Source organism: Myiozetetes cayanensis, unplaced genomic scaffold (assembly GCF_022539395.1).
Source record: "Myiozetetes cayanensis isolate MyiCay16 unplaced genomic scaffold, myiCay2020 scf7, whole genome shotgun sequence".
Classification (NCBI taxonomy): Eukaryota; Metazoa; Chordata; class Aves; order Passeriformes; family Tyrannidae; genus Myiozetetes; species Myiozetetes cayanensis.
Window position 1 is genome coordinate 28,945,067 of NW_026087964.1, and position 18,921 is coordinate 28,963,987.

The 18,921-nt window shown below is 37.8% G+C and overlaps 1 long non-coding RNA gene across 1 annotated transcript; it reads right to left on the reverse strand.

The window, feature by feature from the left end:
* Positions 1-6,789: 6,789 nt before the first annotated feature.
* LOC126651738 (uncharacterized) lies at positions 6,790-17,011 on the reverse strand. Its single transcript, XR_007631777.1, has 4 exons — positions 16,870-17,011; positions 15,399-15,521; positions 11,418-11,521; positions 6,790-6,866 (listed from the first exon to the last, which is right to left on the reverse strand). It is a non-coding gene; the product is annotated as an uncharacterized LOC126651738 (long non-coding RNA).
* Positions 17,012-18,921: the final 1,910 nt, after the last annotated feature.

Here is an 18,921-nt window from a genome sequence, read left to right on the forward strand (position 1 = left end):
GTTCTCAGGGGTCCATATTGGTATCAGTGTTATTTAGTATCTTCATTAATGACATAGACAAAGGGATTCAGCGCACTCTCAGCAAATTTGCAGATGACACCAAGCAAAGTGGTTCTGTTGACACACCTGAAGGATGGGATGCCATCCAGAGGAACCTGGACAAGCTTGAGAAGAGGGTCCCTGGGAATCTCATGAAGTTTAATAACACCAAGTACAAGGTCCTTCACCTGGGTAGGGGCAACCTCCAGTATCAATACAGGATGGCGGATGAACAGATCAAAAGCAGCCCTGCTGAGAAGGACAAGGAGTTGCTGATGGATGAGAGGTTGGACATGAGCCAGCAATGTGTGCTTGCAGTCCAGAAAGTCAATCATATCCTGGGCTGTAACAAAAGGAAAATGGTCAGCTGGTTGAGGGAGGTGATTCTGCCCCTCTACTTGGCCGCAATCAGAGTGCCACATCCAGCTCTGTGGTTCTCAGCACAGGAAGAACATCAACCTGTCAGAGCGAGCCCAGAGGAGGGCTACCAAGATGATTATAGGGATGGAGCACCTTTTCTCCTATGAGAAAAGGCTGAGAGAATTAGGATTACTCAGCCTGGAAAAGAGAAGGCCTCAGGGTGACCTAATTGCTACCTTCCAGCACCTGAGAGAAGCCTACTAGAAAGATGGAGAGGGACTTTTAGCATGGGTGGGTAGTGACTGGACAAGGCGGAATGGCTTCAAACTGAAAGAGAGTAGTTTTTGATTAGGTAGTAAGAAGAAATTGTTTACTATGAGAGTGCTGAGGCACCAAAACAGGTTGTCCAGGGAGATTGTGGATACCCCAAGCCCAGAAGTGTTCAAGATAGGCTGAATGGGGCTCTGACAAACCTGGTCTTACAGAAGGTGACTCTGCCCATGGCAATGGGGTTGGAATGAGATGAGCTTTAAGGTCCCTACCAACCCAAGCCATTCAATGATGCTATGATAAGCTGGACCTAGGTGATTTAACAGGTACTGTTGTATCCTCATGATATTCAGTACCTACATCCTGACTGATGCTCTCTGGTGTGAGAAAAAGGCTTCTGACTAGCAGTTTAGATGTTAACATATCTCTAAGAAAAGGTGACTTCACTTCATCTTGTAAAGTCCTCACAGGCAATGGACTGTGAGGCAACGCCCTCCACTTACTTATATATTTGTTTTAGATTCTTCAAAGCTATGCATGTTCACTTATGTTGCTATGTTACCAGAGTAATATATATGGTTAGAAAGCTAACGTGTAAAAGCCAAGACGTGCTATAAGGTCTTCCAAACAATTGGGGCTGAAATTCATTATGATCAAAACACCCTTTACTCACATTTCTGGCAATGGCAATGCCAATGGTAATGGCAATTTCTCAAATAACAGAACCTTTTAGGAAATTTGACTGAGTAGCGTGAGCTTTTGAAGTGTTTTGCAAAGCTCAGAAACTAATTTCACCTTCTTCTCAGGAGTGGAAGTACTTGAATTCACTATGGCACTGGCATGTTCCTGGCTCCTGGGTCTGCCCCCACTAAGGTCAAAATTTCCCCACCCAATAGAACTGTAGTGAACTGTACACGTGGCACACCAGCTGAAGTCAGGAGAGAGCTGAGAAAAGACTCCAAAGTTTGATTGTCAGCATTAATTTATAAAAATAGGGCACACAGTGAAAATGTGTCTGTGTATCACAAACTGTTTGTCTTTTATTTCTCTGGCTACTATGGCTACAGTCACAAGAAATCACAGCAACCACAAACCTAATACAGGGGAAGAAGCTGACCACTTTCTACAATGTCTCAGAGACAAAATGCTTATATGTCTGAAACAAATATTCAACAAAAAATGTAAATAATTGAGAATATCAATACTGAATTAAAATTTATATGAAAATCCCTCTCAGATGGGTGCACATCGTGACAAGGGAATTCTGGTTGTGGTCAGGGCTTTGTAGTCATATATAGTCTTTTTCTTGTAAAATAAAAATTGGATGTAGCTACACAGATACTTTTCACACCTACCCAGAAAACAAGTTTCACATATTGTCTCTACCACACATGTAAACCCACTTAGTATCACGAATTAAAATAGAGAAAGTGAAGAGAATTAAATGAGAACATTGTGTCAAAAGGGGACTGCAGTAAAAGCAAGTCATTTCCTTTGGAATTCACACCTACTTGAATGTGTAACTTTACACAGATGGAAATTTGCTCAAGTTTAATAAAAAACAGCTCCATAGCAGTGATCTCATGAGGAACAAAAGAAAGCCACCGTGATTTACATGTACAGAAATTAAATCACGAAAATACTGAGCAATAAAAATGTGTATATCAGTAGTACGATAGTATAGTTATTTTACCATTCCTTAGTCTTTTGCATGCTATTTGCAGTCTTCTAATCTTTCTCATTTAGACAGCCTCACATGGGTGGGACATGCATCAATTAAGAACAGTTACACTGAAGAGCAGAGGACTTGCATTGAAGTTGTCCTGTCTTTGTCCTTGGTTCATGAAGTGACATCCCTGTATTTTTAAATTCATATCTATTCTGATCAGCATTTAAGAATGCATTTAGCTTTAAGTATATCCTTGATTAATACTGAATTTGTAAAATTTAGTTTGCATGGTCCTAAACAGAGATGATTTCCTGGCTCTAATCCCAAGCCTCTAAAATAACAAACAGCCCACAGAGGTCTGTCCATGCCTAAGTCACTCACTGTTGGTAGAACACACCAGAAAGTTCAAGTGCCCAGTATTGTAGATATATAAATTCATATTTTGTTGGGAGCAATTTATTTCCAGGTATAAGAACATGTAATGTACAGGAGCAACCAGATCTTGTACAATTTTGGTTTGCATTCCTGGAAATATACAGCTCAAAATAATAGCAAAATTCTGAGCCTTGTACAAGTAGAAATATGGAAGTGACACAACGCTGTGAGCATGTGGATCTGTACATGCATTTTTATCTCCTGTGGAATAATGATTATCTTTGCCCTGGTTGAGAAAGAAAGGTCAACTGTCAACTTTGTACAACTACAAAATGACTGCCAGAGTCTCCAGGAAGATTCAGCAAAATACAGGACAATCAGGGCTGAGAGAATAAGGTAAAAACACCTTCCATCTCAAAGCAAATACACAAGGAGAGGCTTGTAGAGGCCCATTAGTTTGGCAGGCTCTCATTAAAAGAATTTTTTAGGCAATGACTAGGGAATTACTGGTAGATCTTTCAGAACTGCAGAATAAATGGGGGGGGGAGAGAATTTGATGACAGTATGGAAAAATTTAATCTATAAATGTTCTAAACCGGATATTCTTCATCTGCAGAAGGGACACACTTCTCAATGAAAAGCTTATTTATTACAATGAAAGCTTATTTATTACAACAGGTCTCTTTGGTCATATTTTTGAAAAGAGGAAAGGTATTTGACTTCTTCAAGAAGTTGCTTTTATTTGTCACTGCAGATTTGGGTTATTTAAAATTCCATTATATACTGACAATTAAGGATACACTACCAGAACAGAATTGTGGTAGAAATGGCTGTTTTGGAAAAACAGCAAATTCCAGGGAGAACTATAAATCCCCAAGATATCTCTGAATGATCAACTATATATTCAATTCTTAATTATACTAAAAGGTGTGTGAAAATTTATCTCACTTGTATCTATTGTAGGACTTCCTACAATAAAATTTTCCCAGGCTCCAAAATATTCCTTTTGACAAAGGTATGAAATAAATCACCATCCACAATTTGGTTCTTGATCTATCTGCTTTAGGAACACAGTTTGAGACAGCTGCACCTTCTGTTCACATATGCTCTCTTATTTTGGAGACCAGTTTTTACATACCTGAGAAACATGCAGATGTCTAAAGTCTGGTAAAAATAGCAGATCAACAGAAAAAGGCTCTGTCTGAGAGAAATTACTCCAAAATTTTGAAGATCTGAGACACTGTGTCTGGCAGAAGCTCAGGTGAGTAGTGCTTCACTCATTAGCTTCCCATTCATTAGGTAGTTTAAATGCCACAGGTGGGCTCAGTGCTTTCCAATGCATATATGAAAGATCAGTATTTCTCCACAGAAAGAAGCAAGCACTAGACTGTGCAATTTTACCCTCTAGATCAATTTTTGGATGTTATATATAAATAGAAGGAAAGGAAGCTCTTTACAATGGTGAAGTAAAGTGATTATTATAATCAACTGATGTGACATTCACAAGAAAAATATCTTAGAGAGTTTGTTTATAATTTAAATAAATTCAGTGTTACTTTAAATTAACCAGGTGGCAACCTTTAAGCAGTGCTGCAGACATGGCATCACAGAACTCACAACAAAAACAAGGATGTGTTTCTTGCCTTTGGATCCCATTTCAGTACAGAAGGCAGAGAATTATTTCAGAATGAATTAGCAATGCCTGCGCACGTTCTTTAGTTAAAATAGGAAATTACCAAGAGGATAGAGTTCTAAAAGCTTTATGCAAGCTGACAGTCACTGATGAATTTCTGAAGCCAATTGCTACAATTTCCACATAGTTCCACTGATATGCTATTCCATGGTCTTCTGACTCTTACAAACTTTCTCTGCTAAGAAGATAAAGGAGTTTAACCACAGGTAGTGACCCTGAAAATGCTTTATTTTATGATGAAAGAAATCATTAGTTTTCGATCACTGAGTGAACATATATACAACTTTAATTAAGTTAAAAATTCAGTAAGTTATGGGATGAACTAGGTGGAAATGAACTTGTGTCCTAAACTTTCCACAGTTTAATTCATTTAAAAGTAAGTGAATGAAAAGATGTAGAAACGTGGGGTCACTTTTGCATTAACATATGTGCACCAAGTTGTAAACTTCCCTTGCCTTACAGCACCATGGTCATCTCCTGATAGATGTGCTTCCACTTCTTCCAAGGTAGTACATGTCTAGACTCTACACCAAAGCTTACAATCTGAAATTATTTTTATTTCAATTTATCTAGAAACTATCCTGTGTTTTTTTTCCAAAATCGACACAGTTGTCATGATGGTCTTCACAATAGAAGCACATTAGCAGGAGCAATCAAACACCAGTAAAATAGTCCAGTTCCAAAGTCACACTGATACTAGTAACTTTTTACTAGTATATTAAACAGCATCAACATTGGGCCACAATGATCAACATTATTTAATTATTAACATACTCTTTGACGTAATTTTGGCCCGTGACAGTGCTCACAGACAATACTTGGACATGGTTCAAGGGAAAGCAGATCTCTGGTTCTTCCCAACAGGCAATTTGGACTTGTTTATCCTGCTTTGAAGCAGAGAATGAAAAAAGTGTTAATTACCTGCAGGGGCTAAGGAACAGTCCCTCAGCAAAATCAGTTACAAAAAAATATGCATGGCTAGAGTTAAAAAGCCAGTCTTCCCTATAGCACAAGTCCCAGGGGACTGTGATTATCTCTCAGAAGACAATCAGGACAGTAAAAGAACCGCACAACTCACAACATTCTGTAGTAGGCTCCAATTTGTTCAAAAAATGAAACAGAAAACCAAATCCCTATCACTTAATGAATAGAAAACCAACATGGAGTGGTCTTTGCATCCTGGAACAGCAGCCAAGAGATTCTGCAGCTCTTGGAGGACAAAGGACCAACAAGTACAAATGGATACTTGGCCTTGGGCAGGAACCCTGATTCCCCTCAAACCTCTTAGGAAAATGAGCAAGTCCCTACAGATTATTCAAGTAAAGGTTTTCCTTAAGGCTTTGTACCACACCAAAGAGAACACCAAAAGGCCATTTGGAAAAGAAATGTGAATCTGAAACAGGATTCTAGTTTTTAGGGCATTCAGCTGGGAGAAAGCAATCAAAAAATTGAGGCTCTGCTGCCTGGACAGCTGGTCAGTTATGTTCAAGTTCTTGACTGATGCAAAACCCTGAAGCAGACCCTGTCACAGGCACAGGTTTCTGTCACCCACCACCCAAGTGACCCTTGGGAAGTCCCTCAGCTTCCCCAGTCTGGATTACTAATTAGGGTACAGTTGCATGCGGGTTCCTTTCTTCTTTCTGGTTCTTTGATCCCAAATATTCAAAATACCACTTCAGGAAAGTGAGACAGTAGACATCAGTTCTGTCAAGCAAATGAAGAATTAGGCACAAGGCTTGTGTCTGCCAGAGCACCACCACAGCAGCCTGCCTTGGTGCTGGTTTCAAAGAACACAGAGCGAATCCTCACAAGAGTGCTCCAGGTTGCACAAACAGCCTTTCTTTCTCTACCTTTACTAGCCTAAGTTCCCGTGAGAGGCACAGCTGAGCACAGTGGCACAGCAGCTTGTCTGCCTCATGGGGCTGCCCACCAGCAGGAGATGGCTCCCAGGTGGCACCATGAGCAAAATCCAGACTCATTTCAAAGTCATCCCTTTCCTTCCTTCCTTCATGCTTCTGCTCTGCAGGGATTTGCAGGCTGTTCACCTGATAAATCCATTGCATGGTTTTTGTTTTTCTTTGGGAACAGTGTAGATCTCTTGCCTTGCATGCCTCCCAGTACGTCTCTGTTTTTCACCCCCATTTGGGCAGTCTCCCAAAGCTTATTGCCAGGAGACAGGACAGCAGCTGCCCTGGAGGACAATATGGGGGATTGGGCTCCCTGGGGTGTGTGAAATGGGGGCAAAGCCCCATGGTGCAATGAGGACCCAAGCTGTGCCTTCAAAATCCTAAAACTGTGGTGCTAGGGTGTCCCTCCTCCATTTAATGGGCTTGCATTGGAACAACATCAGCAATAAGTAGTACCTGACCTTACTGGCAGCACTAACCTGGAAGGGAAGAGGTGAAACAGCTCCACGTTTTCATCACTTGAATGGTCTGTTGAGATTGTGACAAAAGCTCCCTGGAGGAGGAGGAAAAATCACTTCAGTGCAAAACCACATTTTCAAGGTCAATCATGGAAGTTTAAGAATATTATTTTATGAAAACAAATGAAAAAGAAAGTTGCAGCAATACGCACAATTCACTCAGTGCAAACAAGGACAAAACTCTTTAATGAAATCTTTAACAAAGAGGTTAATAAGCTCTACAAAATGCTAGGTACTTTTGAGTTGACTGCACCATTTGAAAGTTTCTGGGTGAAATAGCATCCTGGAAGATGTGCCTGAAAAATTCCCCTAAGCAAGGAGAAAAAAAATACTCTCTGATTAGTTATTTATTGCTTATCTTGGACTGCTGCAACCACACTGTTCCCTTAAAGATTACCCAAGCAGCAGCCAAGCACAGAACAAACCTACGTGCTAGTCCCTGTAGTTATATGGGGTACCTGGGCCCAACCTTATTTTGGATTCTCAGTGTAGGAAAAAATTGCAATAAGCCACTTCCACTGTGCTATAGATAAGCTTAGAATAGTTTGCCTGCAGGTAACCAGCACAAATGGCATAACACAAGCCTGACAATGATGAACTAGACAAATTATGTGTATACATCATGATGGACAATGTGTTGGTTTGGTTGTATTTTTCATAGAGTTTTTAAGTATCCAAGCTATGATGTTTAAGAGTACAGTATTTTTATTCTGAGTGATTTGTTGTTATTGCTCAAATTACAAGAATAATCAGAGATAAAACAAGCAAATTCAGAGCTGTTAGATAACTGCTCCCACCTTCTGAGCCAGAACTATGTAATTTACTTTTCAAAGTAGTCTGATCAGATTTCTGAGTCCAGTTCATATGAAACAATAAAGGAAACCAAATTCCATAGCCATTTGCTTTGCTGAAAGGGGTTTTAAGATTACATTAGAGATTGTAAGAAACACAATGAAGAAGAGAAAGAAAATAGTCTGTGTTTTAAAATAAACCAAGAATGGTCACAGAGCAATAAATGGCCCAAAAAGCAAATGTCAAAAAGGCAACTGAAAAAGAAATGCCAACAGAAGCACACTTACACTAAATGTCCCCTTAGCACAAAGATAAAAAGCAAAGGCTGAACTTGACAAGGCTGAAAATAAGTCTGACAGCCTTAGACAAGAATTGTACAATGACCTTGGCTACACTGATTTGAGTAAGCAGTTGTAGACAGATGGCCAAAAGAAAAATATCTGGGCACTTTCAAGTGTATAATATTCCTGAGTCTGTAGAGACAATCTTGCTGCTTATAAATGAGGTCTGAAGAGTCAAACTAGATGTTGCGATGTAAAAAATGCCAAACATTATCTTCAGAAACAATCTAAAGTATCTTATCATAGTCTAAACACAAAAACATCTGGCACTGAGTAGAAGATATCCAACCATAGTAATGGAAATTCAGATTAAAAAAAAATAATAGAGCTATTGTTCCTTGTTCACCCGTGGCACAATAACAAAGAGGACATATCTGTTGTTGATTAATTGCTAGCAATTTACATTGGAGGGGAGCTATGTGACTCCTAGAGCTCTGTTCTCAATGTCCTCAGCTACAAGGTGCATAAACTATTTTGTATAATCCCCCCATAATATTTTCTTACACCTTGCCTTGCAATTATTTCACTGAATAGTTTTCTTAAGCAACCCTACCAGCCGTGTTCTTTCCTGAGACTGCCAGTGCACTCAGGTGTTTCTTCTGTGCATGTTTCCCTGCTACACCAGTAACACACTTACCACCAAGTCTGTTTGGGTTTTAAAGACCTTCAGTGGCAGAGGCTTTCATGTTCCTCAGGTTTTCTGTAGATAGTTAGATCAGCTTCAACATAGATGGGGATACAAACACTATTATCACATTGCCTGGAGGTGTGCAGACTTCAAACAAACTTGAAATCATGGCTTCTGTTTTTCTCCTGTCTACCAAGAAATGCAAAGGGCTTTTTGTGCTGGAGAAATATTTCACTTACAGTTTTCATTTATTAATTAGAAATCTGAAAAAATAAGAGGATAATTTCTAACATTTTAGTTTGCTGAGTTTCTTTCCACAGTAGTGAGCACTCATAATTAATCATTTGTTAAACTCTGCTCATTCAGTCTGTGGATGATGTGTCATTAGTTAAGGGGTTTTTTTAATTTGCTATTAGTTAAGTTTGTTTTTTTCTTAAGAGTGACCTGCATTACTAAAAATGTGCAGCAGGGAATCAAAATAAACTAGTATTTTATCTTCCATGTGGTGCTTGTTCTTTTGAAAAAAAAAAAAAAAAAAAAAAAAAAGACTGCAGAAGTTACTGTGTAAATATTTTAAACTTTTTAGGTCAAGCTCCCTTAGATTTACTTGTAAGGCAACTTTGTATCATTCATATGTATCAAATGTATCATCAGTCCACTATTTGTGCAGTTCTGAAAGAAAACTACTTTCAACGTGTTTTCCATTAAAAAGCTATTTGGTGTGGTCTAAATAAGTTTTCACACATATTTTGCATTCTAATTCTAGAACCATACATTAATCATAGTTGAAATTATGATGGCTAAACATAGTATTGTTAAGTGGTGTGAAAATCCTTCAGATGACTAAAGGAAAATGAGGTCTTCAAATGCCAAACTGCTGAAGGGACAACTTTCTTCACAGCCTTACCAGAGGGTGTGTTTTATCTTCTATTAAAGAAAGACACCATTATGAACATTAAAGCACCTGGATAGGGCTTATCAGAATGTAATAATGGTAAAATGGTACTTTTCCCATAGCTGATCAGACTAGGGAAAATGAACCATGGGGGTTCACATGCATGCCTGCCCCAGAAACGCTGAGGGTAAGGGTTGGTAGCAATTTGAAAATGAACGGAGATGTGAAGTTTGGATAAATACCAACCACAGAACATGTTCAAGAAAATAACTAAGTCAACCTATGGTGGTAGGATATAACCGTTCTGACTGAAATAGCCCAGGCAAGGTTTCTGCCTCATTCTTCCTTTTTGGGGGAATGAGGAGAAGAGGAAAATGTAGGATGGGATAGGAAGGGGAGGAGGCAGCTCTGACTCCAGCACCATGTCTGGGGCATCAAAGCATAGAAGTTATTCCGTATTGATCTGAACATAACATTTGCATTTTGAGAGGAAAAGAAGTCGCAAAAGAAGACAAAAACAATGCCACACGTCTGTAACTCATACTGAATATTACTACTTTTAATTATGAATATTTATCTTATATGTAGGTTCAAAAATAAAAATTGCATTTTGCTGTTCTTGCAAACTCTCAAGCTTCTTAGAGCAAAAGCTGGGGAGTTTGGAAGTGGGATGCTTCCATGATTCTTAACAGAAAATAAAAACCCATGTTTCTTTGGTCCAAGACCTCTCTTCAAAACTCTGATTTCTATACATTTTACATCTATATACTGATGAAAATGTGTGTATTACAAGTTAAATATTCTTGTAATTATTTCAGTGTTTCTTTTAATTTGTATCACCCAGGACCAGAGCTTCCAAATAAACATATTTCTGCTTTGAATTCACAGGCTAGAGTTTTGATACTGCTCATTTCAAATCTCTGTTGCTAAAATATTTGAAATTGCTTCTGCTCAAGAGAAGGGCTTTTCTACAGATCAAAAGCCTGAAGAAATTTGCAAGTTATTTCAGCTGTAACAACCTCCTACCCAGCTGTCATTCTCACTCTCCTGCATTTTTGTTAGCAATCCAAGATCAAAATACATCCAACATTAGCAATTTCTCAAAATACATAGCTGTTTCATAAAGGCATCTGAACAAAAAAGTTGAATGCTGTAATCAATGGCATGATAGTACAGTGAAACTCTCAACCTGCCTATGACTCACACTTCTGACTGTTGGGCCAATTTCTGCATGTTGAGAGGTGTGAGCAGTTACTGTCTGTTACACATTTTCATTTAAGAGAAAAAAATATTTTCCTTGTATCTCATGAACTAAATTTTCAAAGCATAAAACTTATTTTGGTCACACTTTGTTTTAAGGTCTGCTTGACAGACTTTGATATGATGAATGATTTTGTCCAGCAAGAAAATTAAAAAAAAAAAAAATCTCTTAAAATCAATTATTATTATCTAATGCAAAACATCACTCTTCAGGGCATGAGTCAAACAAGTCACTTTAAATAGTAATAAATGTTCACTGTCAGATTTCTGTTTCCTTCAGCTAAAAATCCAGATCCCACTCTTGCTCAAGACAGTCTATCAAATGGAGACATCCCATTTAAATACTCGTCTCCTGGGCAAATGTGACAGATATAGGGTAGTCAAAATTCATATGTTTGCTTTAGATTAACTTCTTTCTATCACAGTTGAGGAAATGAAATTTGAAGTGTAATTAACTTGTGTATTTATTACAATTTATGGTTTAGATTGTCACTGCTGAATTGATAGTGTATTTTTCACTAGAACGAAAAGGACACAAGGGTCACCTGATGTATCTCCTTCATACAATTCATACTTTTGTAACAATTCAGATCTAAATTTAAAAACCACAGCTATGTTAATTTTTACCAGTTACATAAATGAAATAAGTGAAAAATTATATTTGACTGACCATGTTAATTCTGTTTTCTGTGATATTGCCTGGAAGAGTTAGAGTACTTCATCTCCTTGCTCCTGCTGGGCCCCCTGTATCTAAATCGATCCTCTTCTGATCTGCTTCAGAGGAGAAACAGAATACTCCATGTAAATAATTATATAAAAATCTCCTAAATAAAATAATACAAAGATTACATGAACATATACATAAAAATAAATTAATACATGCATTTATTTACATATATCTAGTGTAGGCATGCCTCAAAATATATTGTATGAGTACATGGGAACTTAGAAAGCAGTAAGAATTTCCTTATTGTTGAAAATCAATTAATTTTTCAAAAATTTATTGTAATTACAGTAAATAAGTAAATGGTGTATACTTTAAAACTCCCTCTGTTAGGAATATTCAGAATTTTGAGTTACAACTGCAGTGATACCCACAATGAACAGTATCTCTTCCAACAGCATTTGAAAGGCAAAACACTAAAAACATCTAAAATAAAATGGAAAGTAGACGTCTAATGAAAAAATTGCCTGTCAAACAACTTTTTTTAGATGGATACACAATGAATTAAACCACCTCGTCTGCCAGATATGGGAAACAAGTGGTAAATAAGACTTATGATAATCATAGGGGAAAAAGCTCACTGATTCACACACAGAGAGCACTTACACATATAAAAAATGCTGCTCTCCATAATATTCTACTGAGAAAAGTGAGCTGTTGAAAAGATCCATTTTGTAGCAAATATTTCCAACTCAAAATGGGGGGAGGGGGGGTTGTCTTAAGAATTTGTGTGACTGGCAACATTAGAGGCTTTACAATCAATCTCCTGCTTCTTGGTTGGTTTGTTTTTTTTTTTATTTTGCAAACCTCTGAACAGATCAGAATGTGACACTTGCTTGAAACATCTAAGTGACTATTTAATGAGTCATTCTGCAAGTGACTTTTGCCTTCAGCCTCTCTAGCCCTAAGTTCCAGAAGTGAAATACAATGGAAGAATCAGCTGCATTTCCCATCTTTATGATGCTGACTTCCATTGCACTTTCACAGAGGTCAGTGATTCTAGCTCTGTTTTCAAAGCATTCACCCAGTGCAATACACAAAGATGTATTTCCTCTCATTTTTCATAAGAAATTAGTACTTATTTTTCATTACAAAGCTATATAGTATTCAGTTGGTTTTTTAGCATTTAATGCTAAAAGAGAGGGAAAATTAACTACCAAGTGCTACCAAGGAGCAAACTGCCTCCATCCACTCTGAAAATACAACGGATGTACTCTAATGTCATCCTCTGCCTTGCGAGACATACTTATTCATTCACCAGGATTAAAGGCTATTTATCTCTTTTTTTTTTTTTTTTTTTTTGCGTTATCTTTATCTTACTACATAAAAAGTATTCCTTTGATCACAGAATAAAATTTCCTCTTTGTGGTCAGAACCATGCAAATATATATATTTAATATCTAAATTCTTAGAATCATGCATATTTTTAATTCCCCAGAAAAGAGGATAAACATCTGTAGCATTAATATGTTACCCACCTTTAAAAAAAAAAAAAATCTCATTGATTATATCTATAGAAGTACTGATGCAAATTGAATTAAGCCTAACTAAAACAAAACAAAACAAAACAAACAAACAAATAAACAAAACCTAAAAAAACCCCATTAAAATACATAGTATTTTCTAATGGAACCTTTTTCAATAAAAAAAGACTTCTTTTTTCCAAAATAACCATCTACAAAATCCACCCCCCCCATCTTTCTCCCTCTCATGTCTCCTTTCATATTAATCTCTTCCTCTTCCCAGTCTTTTTTGTTTTCCTTTGTCTTCTGCACTTTTGGGATAACTTTTACTGATAAGATTCTGCCCTGATTTAAACTTTGGGTGGTCTTGCCACTTTTCAATCAGGGTGTAGAGCATGACCATCACAATTCCACAAAACCTGCAGGAAACAGTCTGCAAACTGAGTTGCACAGAATAAAATCTGACTGCTGGGGAAGGAGATGGTGTTGCAAAAATCATCCCTCTTTTTTCTTCCTGCAGCAAAGGTAGATTCTACACTGAAAATCAGCAACAAATATCTCCTTATGTCCTTTGGTGTGGATGCAGAAATCATTTAGATATCTGCTTAACCTTAAGCACACAGCTGTTTAACAGAGTGCTTTACTTAAAGTGATTTCTCACTGTCCTAGTCCTGCATAAACATTCTTAACTACTTGAAGTGAATTATAAGTGCTTGTATTGGTACTGGTTGAAATTCCATGTACCTAACTTTTTGGGAACTGTACTTACTACAATCAAACAGGAAAACTACAAAATGAAACAACTTGCCATTTTTTATAGCCAGCTATGAATTATTAAACTTTGATTATAGGTGCTTTAGAGTTTTTAATCATTTACAATCTTGTTGCACGTATTTTGAATATTTCGTTTATTGATTGTTCAAATCAGCACTGACAAAGTCTTCATCAACACTTTAAGAATTTTTGAGTATTCTTACCAGAAATGACCTAGAGTGTTAAATGTGTCATTGTTAAATCCTTCATGCATTGTGCCTGTAACTGGGAAAACAGCATGATGCTTCTTCATGGGGGAGGTGTCAGTTTATTCTCATGCAGGAAAAAGAGGCAGTATCATAAAATTTTCCATTCTTTTCCTCTCCGATGTAGGGATAGATAAAGTCCTGGCTAGAAAGTAATGCATTCTGCCAGCTTTTGTCAGTGCTGGGTTATGTACACAGTAAAATGTGTATATACACCTTTGCTGTGTTTATATATATAATACCCAGGAAGAAGCACTCTGGCCACCTGGGGATCAGACCAAGAAGGTTTTTTTATCCAGAAAAAGCAACTAAACCTGGGTTTAGACCATGCAAGACTTAAAAATAATCAGGCAGAACAAGAATTTCAAAACCTCAAGCCTAAGGTTTCTCTTGATCCTGGCTTTGTGCCAGCTTTGTCTGCTAGACCCTGTTCAATTTTGTCACAACTGCTTCCATTTCCTTTGATCCTCACCTCTCTCTACCAAGCTGGTAGGCAGAGCTCCTTTTGACCTGGTGTTAGAGTGAACCACAACAAAGAGAGCTCTGCTTCCCCAGGTAAACTCCTGAGTCAAAAACCCCAGCTCTGACAGAAGGTAGGATTACACCTCTAGCATGATTATCTTCTCCTTGTCCCCAAAGAAATCCTGTAAATGTTAATGGTTCAGTATCTTCAAGCCAATGACCCCCACAGCTTAAGTCCTTCCTAATACATCAATCTGTATACAAACACTCCCTTTATTACCTTTTGTGTAACATTATGTCCAGCTTGTGACTAGCAATCCGAGTGCATTCATTATGCAATTTTGCATTATTTACATAAATTTTTTAACAGCACATAGTAGCACAAATATGTCCTCATTGGTTAGGACTCTTTCCTCTCTGTTACAAAGCAAAGAGTGTAGTAGTAAGGAATAAAATAGAGCATAAAGCTGCTGAAACCAAAGATTTGGAGAGGAGGTGAGAACAAGTGTTTAATGCAGCAAGGAAAATTTCAGAGACCTTTGTGCTGTGAGCTATGTTGCTCCCAAAGGTCTAAGCTGCACTCACTTTGAAACTAAACTGTGTGGTCAGTCCTGAAAGCAACTGGATTGAAAAGTATAAGGTTAGTCCAGACAATTTTAGATTTGCTAGTCTGAGCAGCTGAGAGTCTTAGAATTTGTTTTCCCTAAAATCTCCAGGCTATGGCTTCTTGCAACGGTTAAAGTAAAAGCTGTGGAATTCACTTTTTCCTCTCTTGTGCTTTGCCATGAGAAAAATGAAATCTGCAATGACATAGAATCTGGAGGTCCATCTAAAATCCAGGAGGAGAGTCAGTATAGGTCTTTAGATTCATCTTTCCTCTCCAAAAAAGCTCTACTGTAAAACTATTGTTTAAAGCCCTTCTCCAAAATGGAGTAGTTCCTTATTCACACAACTGCATTTGCTTGTGAAAATGTGTTACTTACTCAGTCCCAAGTGGCAGTCTGTCCAAGTGGCAGCCACCTCTCATCCCTAGTACAGCAGTGGAGACAGGCTGAGTCCAATTGAATACAACAGTAGCTTCTCTGGTCTTAAAATGTTAGCGGTGCCTGTAAGGTATGAAATAAATCTGAAGCCATTTCAACAGACTGTGAACAGAATCAGAAATTCTAGGATTAACACAACATTGGGTTTTTCCTACAGAGCAAGTGAAAATGCTTATTAAAAAAATGAAATGCTTTCTTACTGTTCAAATATTAATTAAAGCCTTCAAAAATTACAAAACTTAATATTATAGTGAATGCACAATTCCCAGGGAACTGAAATTGGTCATAAAAGAGATTTAAACAGATGGCACAGTTTAAGGTGAATGCATCTATAACCTTTACATGCTTGTGAAAAATAGCACCATGTTTCTTTCATTTCAGGAAAACACTGGGGAAAAAATGAGACTGTTAGAGCAAGACTTGCTCAGTTTCATTAGAACATCCAAATTCTACAGATTTAGGTGTTTAAATTTCTGTAGGAATGCTTATAAGTTTATTAATACTGAACTAAAAAGCAAGCAGGACACCATAAGCCATATACACCATAATACAGAAAAAAAATCTTCCCCTAAATTCCTTTCCTTCTTATTTTTAATATCTCTCTAAGCCTATTCATTTGAATAGGACACTTGCACAGAAGCCAGTGGGGAATAATGACACAACCCAAGATCTGAGTGCAGTGTTGTTATCCAAATTCTGAGGTAAGAACATAAAAAGCATAGAAGATCAGGCCACAAGCAAGAGCCTTAATCAGGTTTTCCAACTCCTCTCTGTAATATGCTTTTTTTATGTAGTATATGTGTAAGGTAACAGAGACAGCCCTGTTCTGGTGATTGTCTAATGATATGGGAGCACTTCCAAGAAGGTCAGATCTCTTCTCCTCCCTCTTCTGTGAAAGGTCAGCAGCTTCTTAAAGCAACTTATCCTTTTGGATGCCTTATTTAGTTAAAAATGGACAGCATGAAAATGAAACATATTTGATTCACCAAATAAACTTGCTGTGAAGTTTGACCTAAATAATCTTTTAAGTTTGATTCATCTGCCAAGGGATAAAAGCAATTATTCATACAGCTTTACTGAAAGCAACTCTATTGTCACCCTAATGCATGATTAACTTTCCAAAAATAAAAAAACAAGTATTTTTTTCCCTCAGACCTGACATAACCTCCACATTTCATGAGAAACATGAGTGGTTTTGAATCCCGAACGGTTCCCAAGATAATAAGATACATCTGTTCTACACAATGACTAAGCACTATAAATAACATAGTTTCAGCCCAGTGAAGCAACCAAAGTAACAGTCAGTTACCAGCAGAACAATCTTCAGACAACAATCACCACTGAGGATGAAAGCTCTTGGGCTGACAAAGACAAGTTGTAACACCACTGAGGAAGGAAGAGAGACACTTACCAAGTGAAGCTCCTGCTTTACTTATGCAGGCAGTGAGGAATGTTGCGCTTTGTGGGCATCCATACAGGGCAATTTAACACCATGAATAAGCACCCCAGTGCTAAATGAGCACAAAAACAAAGCAAAAAGAGCAAGAACTCTGTTGTACCAGGACTATTCTGAATCCAGGCTAATTAGCCTTGCTATTAGCAGAGCTAATTTGTTCTGAAAGAACACTAAATTGCTATTGGACCCCAGTGGAGCTTTTGCAGCACACTGGGCAGTCCATAGCACTACCTGGATGTGCTGCACACACAGATCTGGCTCAGGGATCACTTACAGGAGCACAGCTCAAAGCCCTCTTCTGTGATACAGCAGAGCTTTTACAAGTCATTCTGTTGACACCACTTTACACCCCTGAAGGTAGAATAGAGAAGATATATGATGATATCTTCAGAGAGAAGCTCTGGCCTTGCTAAAGGGAGAGGTTGAACTACTCTCCTACCTAAATAGGGCCAGCATTTCCCTTTCCTTGAAGTGAGTCCCAAGCTGTTCAACTAGCATCAGCTGCTTTTATAGTCACAATACCTTACCTCTGAGTTCACTCCAGCTGGAATTTTTTTGGTTAATGCATATGGATCGTCTCAGCCATGTCTGAAGGGGGTCTGACCCTCGAGGTCAAGAGTCCACGACATCCATTTCATTCTTGCAACATTGCAAGGCTGGTTTTCAGACAGGAAAGAAAAGGGTAATTCTTCAAAAGAAACTCAAGTAAAAGGTAGGTGAGGAGAATGTAAATGCTGCCCTGGCTGAAGTATAGCTGGGACAGTTCAAGCTAGCATCTGTATATTTCAAAAAAGTGCCAGAGAAACCACAAACTGTGGTGATCCTTACTGTGCTTCCTTGGACTTTGAAAATCCATCAGTAAAGTAAAATTTGTAAAAGCTACTCTTTCATTTTCTTTCTGTACTATATGTTTATATATATATTACCTTATAGTGCTGATGGGCAGAATGGCCTTTTGTGTTTCCTCTGTTTTTAAAGTATTGCTTTTTTCTTGTTTTTATGGAATAAGGTCCAAAACCTAGGAATACATAATTTTCTCCTCTTGATTGCCTTATTATATATTTGCATGCTTCAACTGCCAAAGTATATTTAGCTGTCCCCGCCTATCCCTGTTCTTTTTTCTCATCAGTGATTTTTTTGCATAAGGTCTTCCATCAGTCTCCCCACAAGTCATAAATTTTAGTCTTTTTCTACAGTTTAAAATTGCAGTGGAAGATCCAGTCTTTGTGCATGTACTGCTTAGAACCAGCACATCCTCCAGTTTCTTTTAACTCCTTGCCTGATGTCAAAGAGGTCTGCTGACTGCCTATTTTATCTTTAACAAACAATTATTACAGCAGATACTTATTTAATCATTGCATGCAAAGATTTTTGCTATGATATTTACTTTTGTTTCAAACTCATACAGTATGGGGAAAGCAACTTAGCCCTTCTGCTATAAAGAACATTTCTGAAAACACAGAAAAATGATCTTTGAATTGAGGTTGCTGGTGCCAGGACATGAAGTACTCATAAATAAATAACCTTTCAAATTTGTATGCTTTTAATATTATTATTTAGGCTTATTTTCTTACAGCTGCATGCAACATATAGTGAAGATAATCAATCGGAGACCACAATAGCTTAAGAATCCTATTTACAAAATAAAAAGTTGAGAGCTGATAGACACACTGAGAATCTGACTTTCCACATACATCACCCAGGTGCAGTGTGAAGGTTTTTTCTTTCTATACAAGTCAGCTGCCAAGAGCATCACCATCTGCACCCTCCATGCCTTGGGTGAGAGCTGTTCTCAAGCAGGCTGTGAGATAAGCAGCAGGTGAAAAGCCTAACCCCATGAATGGGTAGCTGCTCCAAGGTATGACATCCAGAATTTTTTTTGCATTTATAACAAATATGTTGTGATTGAAAATTCAGGGTTTCTTGTTACTCATTAGAAGACTCATGTGTGTGCCAGATGTGGTCACCTGAGTTTGCTGAGAGAGTGACTTTTGACATAGGACAGAT